The following is a 494-nucleotide window of genomic DNA, read 5'->3' as shown; positions in this document are numbered from 1 at the left end:
TGCAGTCTTAGGAGAGAACATTTTTTTAAAGCTAGACTCGTTGTACACTCATCATTTCTACAGTGAGAATTGTTATCTATTTTAATCTTTGTCAAATAGTGAACTCACTTTAAAAAGAGCTACATATAGTCATCTGTGAGAAAATACTCTTGAGCTTCTCTTTACCGTTCTATTGTGATGATGTTACTGAAACTTTTGAAGATGTGGTCAGAATAATGTATATAACAAAAAAATAATACCTACAATAAATTCATTAATTTTAATTAAGAAGCAATATTGAAGATATTATTTATCTGTAGTATTATTCTGCTACATTACAAGTACATTAGTAATACTTTAATAAATCATAATACACAGTACTGCTGTAGGGTACACGTGTGGCTGTGCAGTTAATAAGTTCACTTCCCACCCATGTGGTTTTGGGTTCAGTCCCTCTGCATGGCACCTAGGGCAAATGTCTTTTGTTATAGTGTCACGTTGACTACAACCTTGAG

The sequence above is a fragment of the Octopus bimaculoides genome, chromosome 5 (assembly GCF_001194135.2).
Source record: "Octopus bimaculoides isolate UCB-OBI-ISO-001 chromosome 5, ASM119413v2, whole genome shotgun sequence".
Taxonomy (NCBI): domain Eukaryota; kingdom Metazoa; phylum Mollusca; class Cephalopoda; order Octopoda; family Octopodidae; genus Octopus; species Octopus bimaculoides.
The sequence above is the reverse complement of the archived record's forward strand: the minus strand, read 5'-3'. Positions refer to the sequence as shown.